The following is a 13,305-nucleotide window of genomic DNA, read 5'->3' on the forward strand; positions in this document are numbered from 1 at the left end:
TTTGTTTCTAATAACTTGTTGCAGTGAAACTCTTTTTTCTAGAGGCTCCTTTAGCTGTTTAAAACTTTCATTTAAAGGCTCACTGCTGCTTTTCAGCTGTGAGAAACATTTCTGCAGTTTGTTCTAAGTAGTGGGGATATTTGCAGCATTTCCATATTCAGGCTTGTATTTGGGCCTAGTGTTTGTGGAGGCTGTATGTCTGAGCACATATTCAGGGACATCTTGGTTTAGCCAAAGCCATCAGGCATTTCAGTGAGAGAGAATTGTTTGAGGTCATTGGCTGACTGAGGTCACCTGGACTACAGCTTAGACTAAGCACCTCATTGGTTCTTTTGAGATTTTTTTCTTAAAAACTGTCTCAGGTTTCAACTTTCTGTTACCTAAGAAGTTCATTTGTGAGTGTTCTGCCATTTCACACTGAGCTTGATCAAAGGAAGGACACTGAGGAAACTTGGAGCTATAATATATAACATTAAGTATCCTGTTTTTTGTTTATTTTGTTCTTTATTTCTTTGTTATTTATAGCACTTTGTGTACTGTGTATTTTTCTAGCTAGTTTCACTGTGTTTGAGGTATTAACTGGAAATTGTCCACTTTTATTAAGCATCTATTGGATTGTTTGTTTCTAATAACTTGTTGCAGTTAAACTCTTTTTTCTAGAGGCTCCTTTAGCTGTTTAAAACTTTCATTTAAAGGCTCACTGCTGCTTTTCAGCTTTGAGAAACATTTCTGCAGTTTGTTCTAAGTAGTGGGGATATTTGTAGCATTTCCATATTCAGGCTTGTATTTGGGCCTAGTGTTTGTGGAGGCTGTGTGTCTGAGCACATATTCAGGGACATCTTGGTTTAGCCAAAGCCATCAGGCATTTCAGTGAGAGAGAATTGTTTGAGGTCATTGGCTGACTGAGGTCACCTGGACTACAGCATAGACTAAGCACCTCATTGGTTCTTTTGAGATTTCTTTCTTAAAAACTGTCTCAGGTTTCAACTTTCTGTTACCTAAGAAGATCATTTGTGAGTGTTCTGCCATTTCACACTGAGCTTGATCGAAGGAAGGACACTGAGGAAACTTGGAGCTATAATATATAACATTAAGTATCCTGTTTTTTGTTTATTTTGTTCTTTATTTCTTTGTTATTTATAGCACTTTGTGTACTGTGTATTTTTCTAGCTAGTTTCACTGTGTGTGAGGCATTAACTGGAAATTGTCCACTTTTATTAAGCATCTGTTGGGTTGTTTGTTTCTAATAACTTGTTGCAGTGAAACTCTTTTTTCTAGAGGCTCCTTTAGCTGTTTAAAACTTTCATTTAAAGGCTCACTGCTGCTTTTCAGCTGTGAGAAACATTTCTGCAGTTTGTTCTAAGTAGTGGGGATATTTGGAGCATTTCCATATTCAGGCTTGTATTTGGGCCTAGTGTTTGTGGAGGCTGTGTGTCTGAGCACATATTCAGGGACATCTTGGTTAAGCCAAAGCCATCAGGCATTTCAGTGAGAGAGAATTGTTTGAGGTCATTGGCTGACTGAGGTCACCTGGACTACAGCTTAGACTAAGCACCTCATTGGTTCTTTTGAGATTTCTTTCTAAAAAAAACTGTCTCAGGTTTCAACTTTTTGCTACCTAAGAAGTTCATTTGTGAGTGTTCTGCCATTTCACACTGAGCTTGATCGAAGGAAGGACACTGAGGAAACATGGAGCTATAATATATAACATTAAGTATCCTGTTTTTTGTTTATTTTGTTCTTTATTTCTTTGTTATTTATAGCACTTTGTGTACTGTGTATTTTTCTAGCTAGTTTCACTGTGTGTGAGGTATTAACTGGAAATTGTCCACTTTTATTAAGCATCTGTTGGGTTGTTTGTTTCTAATAACTTGTTGCAGTTAAACTCTTTTTCTAGAGGCTCCTTTAGCTGTTTAAAACTTTCATTTAAAGGCTCACTGCTGCTTTTCAGCTGTGAGAAACATTTCTGCAGTTTGTTCTAAGTAGTGGGGATATTTGTAGCATTTCCATATTCAGGCTTGTATTTGGGCCTAGTGTTTGTGGAGGCTGTGTGTCTGAGCACATATTCAGGGACATCTTGGTTTAGCCAAAGCCATTAGGCATTTCAGTGAGAGAGAATTGTTTGAGGTCATTGGCTGACTGAGGTCACCTGGACTACAGCTTAGACTAAGCACCTCATTGGTTCTTCAAGATTTCTTTCTTAAAAACTGTCTCAGGTTTCAACTTTCTGTTACATAAGAAGTTCATTTGTGAGTGTTCTGCCATTTCACACTGAGCTTGATCGAAGGAAGGACACTGAGGAAACTTGGAGCTATAATATATAACATTAAGTATCCTGTTTTTTGTTTATTTTGTTCTTTATTTCTTTATTTATAGCACTTTGTGTACTGTGTATTTTTCTAGCTAGTTTCATTGTGTGTGAGGTATTAACTGGAAATTGTCCACTTTTATTAAGCATCTATTGGATTGTTTGTTTCTAATAACTTGTTGCAGTTAAACTCTTTTTTTCTAGAGGCTCCTTTAGCTGTTTAAACTTTCATTTAAAGGCTCACTGCTGCTTTTCAGCTGTGAGAAACATTTCTGCAGTTTGTTCTAAGTAGTGGGGATATTTGTAGCATTTCCATATTCAGGCTTGTATTTGGGCCTAGTGTTTGTGGAGGCTGTGTGTCTGAGCACATATTCAGGGACATCTTGGTTTAGCCAAAGCCATCAGGCATTTCAGTGAGAGAGAATTGTTTGAGGTCATTGGCTGGCTGAGGTCACCTGGACTACAGCTTACACTAAGCACCTCATTGGTTCTTTTGAAATTTCTTTCTTAAGAACTGCCTCTGGTTTCAACTTTCTGTTGCCTAAGAAGTTCATTTGTGAGGGTTCTGCCATTTCACACTGAGCTTGATTGAAGGAAGGACACTGAGGAAACTTGGCGCTATAATATATAACATTAAGTATCCTGTTTTTTGCTTATTTTGTTCTTTATTTCTTTGTTATTTATAGCACTTTGTGTACTGTGTATTTTTCTAGCTAGTTTCACTGTGTGTGAGGTATTAACTGGAAATTGTCCACTTTTATTAAGCATCTGTTGGGTTGTTTGTTTCTAATAACTTGTTGCAGTTAAACTCTTTTTTCTAGAGGCTCCTTTAGCTGTTTAAAACTTTCATTTAAAGGCTCACTGCTGCTTTTCAGCTGTGAGAAACATTTCTGCAGTTTGTTCTAAGTAGTGGGGATATTTGTAGCATTTCCATATTCAGGCTTGTATTTGGGCCTAGTGCTCGTGGAGGCTGTTTGTCTAAGCACATGTTCAGGGACATCTTGGTTTAGCCAAAGCCATGAGGCATTTCAGTGAGAGAGAATTGTTTCAGGTCATTGGCTGACTGAGGTCACCTGGGCTACAGCTTAGACTAAGCACCTCATTGGTTCTTTTGAGATTTCTTTCTTAAAAACTGTCTCAGGTTTCAACTTTCTGTTACCTAAAAAGTTCATTTGTGAGTGTTCTGCCATTTCACACTGAGCTTGATTGAAGGAAGGACACTGAGGAAACTCGGAGCTATAATATATAACATTAAGTATCCTATTTTTTGTTTATTTTGTTCTTTATTTCTTTGTTATTTATAGCACTTTGTGTACTGTGTATTTTTCTAGCTAGTTTCACTGGGTGTGAGGTATTAACTGGAAATTGTCCACTTTTATTAAGCATCTGTTGGGTTGTTTGTTTCTAATAACTTGTTGCAGTGAAACTCTTTTTTCTAGAGGCTCCTTTAGCTGTTTAAAACTTTCATTTAAAGGCTCACTGCTGCTTTTCAGCTGTGAGAAACATTTCTGCAGTTTCTTCTAAGTAGTGGGGATATTTGTAGCATTTCCATATTCAGGCTTGTATTTGGGACTAGTGTTTGTGGAGGCTGTGTGTCTGAGCACATATTCAGGGACATCTTGGTTTAGCCAAAGCCATCAGGCATTTCAGTGAGAGAGAATTGTTTGAGGTCATTGGATGACTGAGGTCACCTGGACTACAGCTTAGACTAAGCACCTCATTGGTTCTTTTGAGATTTCTTTCTTAAAAACTGTCTCGGGTTACAACTTTCTGTTACCTAAGAAGTTCATTTGTGAGTGTTCTGCCATTTCACACTGAGCTTGATCGAAGGAAGGACACTGAGGAAACTCGGAGCTATAATATATAACATTAAGTATCCTGTTTTTTGTTTATTTTGTTCTTTATTTCTTTGTTATTTATAGCACTTTGTGTACTGTGTATTTTTCTAGCTAGTTTCACTGTGTATGAGGTATTAACTGGAAATTGTCCACTTTTATTAAGCATCTGTTGGGTTGTTTGTTTCTAATAACTTGTTGCAGTGAAACTCTTTTTTCTAGAGGCTCCTTTAGCTGTTTAAAACTTTCATTTAAAGGATCATTGCTGCTTTTCAGCTGTGAGAAACATTTCTGCAGCTTGTTCTAAGTAGTGGGGATATTTGTAGCATTTCCATATTCAGGCTTGTATTTGGGCCTAGTGTTTGTGGAGGCTGTGTGTCTGAGCACATATTCAGGGACATCTTGGTTTAGCCAAAGCCATCAGGCATTTCAGTGAGAGAGAATTGTTTGAGGTCATTGGCTGACTGAGATCACCTGGACTACAGGTTAGACTAAGCACCTCATTGGTTCTTTTGAGATTTCTTTCTTAAAAATTGTCTCAGGTTTCAACTTTCTGTTACCTAAAAAGTTCATTTGTGAGTGTTCTGCCATTTCATACTGAGCTTGATCGAAGGAAGGACACTGAGGAAACTTGGAGCTATAATATATAACATTAAGTATCCTGTTTTTTGTTTATTTTGCTCTTTATTTCTTTGTTATTTATAGCACTTTGTGTAATGTGCATTTTTCTAGCTAGTTTCACTGTGTGTGAGGTATTAACTGGAAATTGTCCACTTTTATTAAGCATCTGTTGGGTTGTTTGTTTCTAATAACTTGTTGCAGTTAAACTCTTTTTTCTAGAGGCTCCTTTAACTGTTTAAAACTTTCATTTAAAGGCTCACTGCTGCTTTTCAGCTGTGGAAAACATTTCTGCAGTTTGTTTCCCACCCTCCCTCCTTGTTGGTATAGTGTTTTTATAGTTCGTGACTTTGCAGTTGCCCGCCCCTAGTGTAAATTTGATCTGGGACCCTCCTCCCAGTCTAGTGTCATTGCCTCATTCTACCAGTACAGGGAGAACATTTGAGAAGGCCAATCAACTTAGTTTCTGCTACTCCTTTCTCTCTTTCCACTTAACAAAAAAAAAAATGTATCTGTTTTTACTGTATTTGTGTTTCTTCCTACTTTATTTTGCTTTTGCGTCATCTTAAAATTACTCAATTGTATTTATTAATGCTTGGTGTAACTCATTCTAAGCCTTTTAGTTTAAGCACTTGGGCTTCAGACCAGTTGTTTTACATTAAGAAGGTTTGTGGTCTGCACTGTAGTGGCAGAACAGGTAGCTTACATCCTTCTAAGTTGGGAACTGCTGATGGAGGGCTCAGTGTCTGTTATTCTAAAAGTGTATTAATTCTGGTTTAAGCACTTGGGCTTCAGGCCAGTTATTTTACATTAAGAGGGTTCATGGTCTGCACTCTTGTGGGAGGAGAGGCTGGACTCTGCCCTTCTGAGCTGGGAATTTCTGGTTAAAGGCTTATAGTGCCTGCATATTTGAACTGCGTCTTACTGAAATTGGTACACCTTGTTTGCTGTAGCATAGACCTGATCCAGGCCTGCTGAATCTAGCTTTGTTTGTATAACTTGAGCACTACTCCAGGCAAGTATTCAATTGTATTTATTACTGCTTGGTAGTAACTAGATTAAAGTGTAGCTATCATTCTAAGTCTTTTGGATTAAGCACTTGGGCTTCAGACCAGTTGTTTTACATTAGGAAGGTTTGTGGCCTGCACTGTGGTGGCAGGACAGGTAGCTTACATCCTTCTAAGTTGGGAACTTCTGATTGAGGGCTCAGTGTCTGTTATTCTAAAAGTGTATTAGTTCTGGTTTAAGCACTTGGGCTTCAGGCCAGTTATTTTGCATTAAGAAGGTTTGTGGTCTGCACTCTTGTGGGAGGAGAGGCTGGACTCTGCCCTTCTGAGCTGGGAATTTCTGTTTAAAGGCTTATAGTACCTGCATATTTGAACTGTTTCTTACTGAAATTGGTACACCTTGTTTGCTGTAGCATAGAATAGATCCAGGCCTGCTGAATCTAGCTTTGTTTGTATGCTTGTTGTTTGTTTGCTTGTTATTTCCCTGAAACGCTAATTTCACCTAAAACGCGGCTTTTCAGTGCTTCTGTGGATCCCTAGTGATATCTGCATTGCTTACTGTACTTATTTCCTTGTTTCACTTGAAAGAAAGTTACTGTTTGTCGTTTTTGCATTTAAGTTACCTGTAACACATTGCATTTAAGTTACCTGGCACTTGCTCACTAAGTCAGCACTAAAAAATTAAAAGCACTACACCCTCACAAACTACCCTTGAGTACCTTGTTCCCCATTGGCCCTTTTTTCAATTATAAAGGAATTCCCAATACTATTCTAGCATGTCCAAAGGTAAGTTGTCAATCTCCTCTCCGGTCCAGCTAGTGAATCTGGGAATCTTGAGGCAATGTTACAACTGCCTCATGTACACAGACAACCCTCTCCTCCTCCCAACAAATTCCAACACATGTGAGAGATGCAACCATATAGCCAAACTGGAGGCTAACCTCTCTCAACTCAGTACTGGCGTAACCAGTCAGGAGGAGAAGAAAACCACACTCACTACATTTCCAGTCTCACATAGACCTACCACGACAGCAAACCAAACACATAAACACACAAAAAACATACTCGGAGGCTCCAAATAAAAATCTGCCTAAGCAGCAGAGACCGCCAAAGCAGACACCCAAGCAACCGCTACCCCAAAACAAAACATGTGCAACACATAGCTCACAAAGCCAGTGTGCCGGACAGTCACTTAAGGCTAAACAACACACCTGATACACTTGTAATAGGTGACTCTATCGTCAGGCACACTGACGTCCCGCTCACCAGGCTGAACAAGGAGAAGGTCACGGTGAGCTGCCTGTCGGGCGCTAGGATCCGCCACATAACACAAGCACTCAGGTCACTCCAAGGCAAGTACAAATATGACTCAGTCATTGTCCATGCTGGTGTGAATGACCTGAGACGTACCTCCCTGGACTACATGAAAAGAGACATAGAGGAGCTTTCTGAGCATGTAGCCCAGGCCGGTATGACCCTGACCTTGAGTAGCATCTTACCCTCACCAAGAATGATGCCACAATATGAAGACAAGATGATCAATTTCAACAATTGGCTTAAGTATTGGTGTCATTCAAAGGGGGTCCAATGCCTGTCAGCCTGGGATAATATGCTCGACAAGCCACGATGCTTCGCTAGGGACGGCTTGCACCTGTCACCCCTGGGCTTTCGGATATGGGCAAACACTCTTGCTACCCCCATAGTGCCTTTTTTAGGCAAGGCTCAAAAGACAAACCCACCTCCATAGGTATCACAAGGGATAAGAAACTAAGAGTAATGCTACTCAACGCCAGAAGTCTAAACCTCAAGATGCACACACTCGAAACTCTCCTTAGCATGGAGAACATCGATATCTGTGCAGTAAAAGAGACCTGGTTCAAGGCTCCAAGAGAGCACCCCAGGAATACCAGGTTATATCTCATACCATGCTTTTCGACCCCAAAACATGGACCGAACCACAAAAGGAGGGGGAGTATCAATATTCGTCAAAGATACCCACACCTCCAGGTTGATGGAACAGCACGAAGCATCAGAGACTATCCATGTGCAACTAATAGTGGGTAAAACTGCCTTCCAGTTTATAGCCTGCTACAGACCACCCTCCCAAACCCAGGAACTCCACTCGGCCTTCCTGAGAACACTGGAAAATATGAAGGTCTCTCCAAACACCATTATATTGGGCAACTTCATCTACCCAAACATAGACTGGGAGCATTACTCTAGCTCCAACACCCTAGCTAAAAAGGTTCCTAGAATTTATAAACTCAAATGCTATGGAACAACTTGTTACCACTCCCACAAGAGGGGAAAACATACTGGACCTGATCATCACCAACATGGGGACTCTATGCTCCAGACCAGAAGTGTATCCCTCACTGGTAAGATCAGACCATAAACTAATCTCACTGGATATTCACATCCCGACCCACCCCCTGCCCAGAAAACCACAGTGAAAAACTTCTCTAAAGCAAATTTCACACTCCTCAAAACTGAGGTGGAATCCTTCAAAGCCCCCGGGCCTGTGGAAAATACAGCCCAGACCACAGAATCCTTTATAAATGCATTCTATGAACACCTTCAGGAATGCATAGATCATGCAATCCCAAATAAAACCAAGACCCAATCCTCCAAAGGCAGACGTCCTGTCGGTGAACCCCAGCCATAAACAAACTATACAATAGAAGGAGGAAGCTACTACATGATAGAGCAAAATCCCAAAAAGGGAAGGCATCTCTGATCAGTATTAGCAAAAAACTACGGGCACTCATAAAATCGTCTAAGGCCAGCTTTGAGAGAAAAATTGCACAGGACACTAAGGATAATCACAAGGCTTTCTTTAGTTATGTTAGGAACCTGGGTGGGAATTCCCAGATATGCTCAGAATTAATCCAAAATGACAAAAAATACACCGAACCCACAGACATTGCCAACATCCTAGCTGACAGATTCAGTGCAAACCCCCCCCCAACAAAAGGGCAAATATCTATCCCAGCAGAGTGCTACCCCCCTGACATCTCAGATGCTCAGGTAAGAGCCGCCCTCTCCAAAGCAAAAAACACAGCATCAATGGGACCAGACAGTGTCCCAGGCTGCGTCCTACATGAACTCCAAGAACAGCTAAACCCAAACATAAAACTACTGTTCAATCTCAGCCTTACTACAGGATATGTACCCAAAGAGTGGCGTACAGCAACAGTGGTCCATCTCCACAAAGGTGGTAACTCAATGGATCTTGGAAACTATTGCCCCATAAGCCTGAATGGCTTGGTCTGCAAAGCTATGGAAAGGATCATTATGGGCCTCATAAATAAAGATATTGGGGACCTACAGACATTGGATCCTACACAGTTCGCCTTTGTTAAGGGCAGATCCTGCCTCTTAAACCTGGTCGCTTTCTTTGAAACAGTCACCAAAGCCATTGACGAGGGAAAGGTGGTCCACATAGCCTACCTGGACCTCGCAAAAGCCTTCGATACAATACCCCACTCGGGCATTATAGATAAGCTCACCAGCTTAAATATAAACCCCTATGTCACTAGATGGTTTGCAAACTGGCTCAAGGACAGAACCCACATGGTTAGAATTGCTGGAGCCATGTCAGACTCCAAACCAGTTACAAGTGGCATCCCACAAGGCTCAGTCCTGGGACCTCTCTTGTTCAGTATATATTTCTCGGAGGTACAGGCCAACACGGAAGGACTGTGGCTGACCAAGTTCGCAGATGACTGCAAACTGGGTGCCATAATAGACTCTCCAGCCAACACAAGCATCCTCCAAAAGGGCCTCATAGAAACAGACAACTGGTGCCAGAGCCATGGCCTCAAGCTAAACGCCAAAAAGTGTATAGTCATCCCCTTTGGCAAAAACAAAGTGCCCACAAGTTACCACATAGGTGGTAATCCAGTAAGTACAGAAGAAGTAATTAGGGACCTGGGGACCCAAGTTGATAGCAATCTCTCATTTGACAACCACGTGGCCAAAGTGGTTAGAAGAACATTTTATATAGCCCATCTAATCATGAAGGGATTCACATCTAGATCAGGGGAGGTCATCGTGCCTCTTTACTCATCCCTCATCAGGCCCATAATTGAGTACAATGCCCCTTTTGGGATGTACCTTACCAGACACCTGCAGCAACTGGAAAGACCCCAAAAGTACCTCACCAAGAGGATCAAAGGGCTCAAACAGATGCCGTATGCTTCCTGGTTAAAGAAACTCCATCTCTACTCAGTAGCATACCACCTGCTCAGAGGCCATCTGTGCCTGACGTATAAAGCCATGTCCAACCCGGAATTAATGGACATGCTGCACCTCAGAAAATCCAAATCCCATCGAGCTACACACTCGGGAGACTTGAACCTCAGCACTGAAATAAATAGGACATGCTGGAGGGACAGATTCATAACCTAGAGGCTCCCTTCACTCTGGAATAAAATCCCAGTCCAGGTTAGGCAGAGTCCCTCATTGACTCTCTTCAAGAGGAATCTTGATGAGTGGATGGGCGATCGTAGGTTTACCCCGGGTATCACTTCTGTGTCACTGTTAGACAGAGGCACAGTATACTAACCCCGAAAAAGGGCATAGTAAAATTAATTTAAAATGGGTGGCGAAAGCCAAACACACTCTGGCTAGGCTTATAAATGCCCTAGGGCAGATAGCCTAGTAAGAACCTATGAACCTATGAACCTATGAGTGGCATTTGCCAGCATAGCTGGCTAAAGTTTTGTAAATAATCATATGTCATTTGACTGTCACATTAGTTTGTACAGATGCTTATATTAAAAATGTATTTTGAAAATTTGCTTGTGTTAAAAATGCTGCAACAGAATCTTAACAGAGTTCTGAATGTGTACTGTGCCACAGTCAGGTGACTAGATGTGATGTCACTCTATAACCAGCTGAAGGACGGAACTCTGGTAGCAGCAGTTTGTTTTTTGCTTTTCTTTGGAACCAGATATAAAAGATCTATGCCAGTTATCACAGTTCAGTTGTTAGTTGTTCAGCTGTTATTTGTACAGTTCAGTTAGTGTGTAGTATCTCATCTTTCCTTGTGGAAGTGAGCATCTCAACAGTACATCTTGCCTTTCGATATTAAGTGAGTTAACTAGGACAGTTTCTCTTTAGTTCAGTTAGGAAAAGTACCGTGAGATTAGTTTAGTATTATTTCTTTTTCTGCATCTGGGAGATTCTATCCAACTGTGTTATTTTTATATTTCCCATGGTCGAAACTCTGTTGTTCATTGTAACCAAATATTAAGTATTCTCCTGTTCTCCATTATTAAATATTTTTCTACCTTTTCATTGTGGCTGGTCTTTCTGAGAATACTTTTAACATTCTGAGAGTATGTGTGCTTATTCTAGTGACATTGTGGTCTCTCTGATAAGCCTTACTACTTTGATCACACCCTACCATTTATATCAGTATTAATTTGACACAATATAATCGGTTACCATTTAAAAAAGCCTTAGACTGAGTGTCTGGCTGGTGGCAGTAATCTACTGTGTAGTCTGGAGAGAGGGGACACAGCTGGTGAATCTCTGTCAGCCTTTCCCAGGTGTGTGTGTGTGTGTGTGTGTGTGTGTGTGTGTGTGTGTGTGTGTGTGTGTGTGTGTGTGTGTGTGTGTGTGTGTGTGTGTGTGTGTCTGTGTGTGTGTCTGTGTGTGTGTGTGTCAGATACTTGGAAATGGGGGACACAGCACTCTAAGGTGAGTCTTATTTGGGATCTGGAGAGACAGAGAGTCCAGTCCCAATGGAACGTGTTCCGTGTGCTCTTGGGGGAAATTTAGTTTGATGCAGAGAGCTGCATTTGAAATACTGTGTAAATCCATTCTTGTTTTTAGTAACTGGCTCTCACTGGCATCAGTAGTGAGGACTGAGACTCCTTGATTACTAGCTTGGGTTAAAGAGGGGCACGTCATATATACATTCACAAATGTTATAATTTTTTGACACCACTTTCTTTTATGAAAGTACTCCAATTTTCCACCACCCCTTCTGTGAACAAATTCATCACTATATATCCCCACACAACAATACATTTTTTTTCCATATTTAGTTGTGTGGCACAATAACACATTGGTTAGCACTGGTGTTTCAGAGTGACTGGTTGTCTAATTCAATTCTTGGCTGAGGTGCCTCTTATACAGAACTTGTACATCTATCCAGTGTCTGTGTGGGCTTTTACTTGAGTGTTGTATTTTGTTGTCAAATCACAGGCATAGTTCTTAAACTTCCATCTCCAAAATTTTGAACTCTACCTTTCATAATGTGGAACACGTAGGTAAAATATGGAACACTTACTAACAGCCTGCTAACAGCCTCATACAGGGAGCTCACAGAATGATTAAAATATGTTACTTTGCATTTATAAAATGTTCTTTAAATAAATTACTAAGATTCAGTATCATTTATCATGGATTTCAGTCAAAAGTTCTTAACACGCAATGCGTGACACACCCTTTTAATGTGGAACTATAAGGAACATGGATTTTTTAAGACTCAGAATGAGGAACATTCTTTGTCTTGAAGTACACTTGGGAGCTACATTTGCAGGCATGCCATAGGGAATTGCATTCCTCCAAGTTGCTTGTTGGTATATGCATTGTGTAAGGGAATGGGTGTGTCCATTTGTGGTGTATTGGAGTCCCTTTCAGAAGAAGTTTGTCTACCTTGAACCCTTTGAGTGCTGGAATAGGCTCGAATTCCCACACCAGCCTAAAATGGATTAAGTCAGCAAATGAACAAATTAAGTATTTTAGGCACTTGTTAGACTGTTTATTCTATAGTTAGTAAATGACAATGTCAGTGCTCCAGCTATCATTGTTCCAACAAAAGTTAAGATTCCCCATTATATGCATCTCAGACTAGTTGTTTATTCAGTACATTCTCACATAAAGGAAGCCCTTTAGTAAGCTGGCAGGTGGTATGTGTGTATTGTTGACCTTTTATATTAATAGCCATAGCAATTTAAAATATGCCAGATATAAGTCTTAAGGTACACTTATGCAGTCAGTGGAATGCATTATGTGAAATCAGTGTTCATGTAAGATATTAATGCAATCACTTGCTTTATTCATCGTGTATGTTTCAATTGATTATATTGGTAATCTGATACAAAAGTATTAGGAAACAGTTCAATCATCTTTATACATTATGCTTACATTCCTTTAGAGCTTCACAAGGTACAACAACATAACAACAATAGTTTATCATGCATGCTTTTTATTGTTCATTTATTTGCCTGTTTCTAGTGGGAAGTTAAAACACATCATCTTTTAAAAGGCAGATCCACATTTCAAAGAAAGTAGAAAGCACACAAACAGCGATCTTTATAGGGAATTAATAACAGAAATATGAATAAAAACAATGACCTGATTTAGTACTGAATAAAATGTATCATTCAGGAAACTGGATTTTGTGATTTATTTTATGAGTAGCACAGTTAATATATAGAGAAATATCTGTATTAGTATGGCACACAGTTATCTGTACTAATGTGCATATAAATAAGTGTGTGTCTAGCAGAGCAATCTACAT

The sequence above is a fragment of the Protopterus annectens genome, chromosome 11.part0 (genome assembly GCF_019279795.1).
Source record: "Protopterus annectens isolate FY-2018-M chromosome 11.part0, PAN1.0, whole genome shotgun sequence".
In the NCBI taxonomy this organism is placed as follows: Eukaryota; Metazoa; Chordata; order Ceratodontiformes; family Protopteridae; genus Protopterus; species Protopterus annectens.